Here is a 2,808-nt window from a genome sequence, read left to right on the forward strand (position 1 = left end):
AATTAAATTTTAAAAAAGAAATTGATAGTGTTTTGGTATGAACATTTTATTATCAGTTTATTTCACTTTCCTTCCTTCTTTAAATTATAGCTATCTAGTTAAAGAATAGACACCAAGAGGTTTGGAATAGACGTTTACCAGAGTCCTTACACAGATGAATGAAATGTTTCTGAAATTACTATTTCATGTCATTGTATGGTCTGTTATTCCTTTGATGTGTTTCCAAACAAACCAGTAGAAATGCTGTGAAAATAGAACTTTTCCAACATTATTGAACTTTATTAATATAAATTATTCATATTTCGCTAGGGATAGTTAAATAAAATGGTCATAAAAAGTACTAAAAAATACAATAAAATCTTCTAACCACTCACTAGGTATTCTTGAAGAGTCTTTTTGTCATTAAGGCTAACAGAAATTCTCAAAGAAACCCTGGTGCTCTGATCCAAAATCTGGAATATGTAAGCATTAGCAAAAGTGAATTCTTGGCCATTACAAATTACTGTCCATAGAGTAAATTAAACAAAAATCCCTTCCAAAATATTATAACTTAAACTCAGAGTAGGTGCTTCAAACTCATAAAGTAGAAAAAAGGGGAGGTTATTAATGCATTTGGAAAAAAAAAAGAGCTGGGAATGATGAGTTCAGTGGTTGGCAACAAGCTTTTCCCCTTCTGAACAAATACATCTCTGGAAGAATGACAGACTCTAACAATCAGATGCTATATATTCACTATTATTATTACTATTATTATCTTGAGGTAGTTGTACAAAGGTTTTGCCATTCAACTAATCGCTTTATGAGAACCATACATTTTGTTTGATGGGACCCTTTCATCATTCCCCTGCATCCTTCCCAACTCCCATCTTTAATATTATCTTTAATTCTTTCAAAGAAAGAAGCCTGCTTTGTGTTGGCAAATGGATACAACCTATTGAATTTTCATGACTATTTCCACATGAAAGCATAGTATGCTGACATTAGTTTTTATTTTGGATCACTTTATCAGAACTTTTTAATCTCTTTTGCTGGTCTTTGAAGTCTGACTAAGCAAATGCTCAAGTTTTGGCTACGCTCTTAAAATCCCTTAAAATAACTATGCATATTATTCCTAACTGCTCTTTCTACCTTCCCTCACATTTACAATCACTAGTAATAAAAAGAGGGGAGGGGTTGAGCCACAGTATTGTCCAGGTAATGCTTTGAAATTAATTGGACCTTTAATAGTAAAAGTAGATATAGAATGAACCTGGGACAAACTTTACAAAGTAATGTGTAACTTTAAGTGTAAGCCTCCGATATCAATAACTTATCTTAAAAATGTAACCTTAATACTAAAATCAAGTCTTGTCTATTATAGGGAACTCATACTTTCAATCTTGACATAATAGGGCTTGAGAAGTTAATTGAAAGAATTATCAAGAAATGTTAGGAGCCAGGCGCCAGTGGCTCACACCTGTAATCCTAGCTACTCAGGAGGCTGAGATCTGAGGATCACAGTTCAACACCAGCCCAGGCAGGAAACCCCAGGAGACTCTTATCTCCAATAAACGACTAGAAAACCAGAAGTGGCACTGTGACTCAAAGCGGTAGAGTGTTCACCTTGAGCTGAAAAGCTGAGGGACAGTGCCCAAGCCCAGAGTTCAAGCCCCATGACTGACAAAAAAAAAAATGTTAGGAAAGTAACTTACAAATATTTTTTGAAGTTTCCATAAGTTTATGTTTCAATAAAATTTAGTACATTTTAAATTTAGTACATTTAAAATGCCCTACATTTTAAATTTTTTCTGTATGAGGAATTTGAGGCAGATATGTAAATTTATCCTGTAAGTAGTTGGAGAAATCCATGTGATAACAGAAACATAAACCTAAGTAATATGCAGGTTAGTAAGTAGAATAAAAAGGAGAATTGTGGGGCTGGGAGTTCAACTCAGCAGAAGAGCACTTGCCTGGTAAGCACAAGGCCCTGAGTTCGGTCCTCAGCTCTAGGGGGAAAAAAAGAGAGAGAATTGTTCCTGGTGGCAATATGCAATTCAATGACAAATTCAACAGTAATTAACTAGACAAATGTTTCTTTTAAACCAACTGTAACTGCCCTGGACACTGCAGTCTATTGAAATAGTTTTGATGATAAGAACCACGCTCACCTTTCAACAGTTCACAGAGTTACTACAGAATCCCCAAGAGAGCCTAGGTGTGGTGTGAAAGTGAGAACAAGAGTCTTACAGTGTTATGCAATTGGTGATTCCTCTAGGGTCATTGAAATAAAGGAAAAAACGCTTTGGGATTTCATCATACATATAAATATATATATATATATATATATGTACATGTGTAACTTACATACAAATGTATATAGACCATACACATATTGCCATATGTATACATACAAGTTGCTCCAAGATTTACAACCACTATCAGAAATCTAATGATTAACAAGTCCACCACCTATGATGTGTGGGGAAGATTTATAAATAAATATTTTAAAGTAATTGGGTACATCCACCTAGTTGATAGCACAGTGTAGATAGCACCAAATGAAGCTAAGTACTCCTTACATGAGGGTAGTCAGTACTGAAAATAAAATAATCTACTAACTTTTATTTCTCTTTTCCATAATTATTTACTTGTAAGCCTAAACTCTTTGCTTATGAGCTTAATTGGAAGGTTTTGTCCCTGTAAAGACTAATTAAAAGGTGAATGTAATCATTAGCTGGCTTTAAATGTCCCTGGGAGGTAAAAATGGCATACTACTTCACCAAAATTCTGACTCTGACACTGTTTCATCCTACATTAAGTTGTTCTCTC

This window comes from Dipodomys ordii, unplaced genomic scaffold (genome assembly GCF_000151885.1).
Source record: "Dipodomys ordii isolate 6190 unplaced genomic scaffold, Dord_2.0 Scaffold3, whole genome shotgun sequence".
NCBI classification, from domain to species: domain Eukaryota; kingdom Metazoa; phylum Chordata; class Mammalia; order Rodentia; family Heteromyidae; genus Dipodomys; species Dipodomys ordii.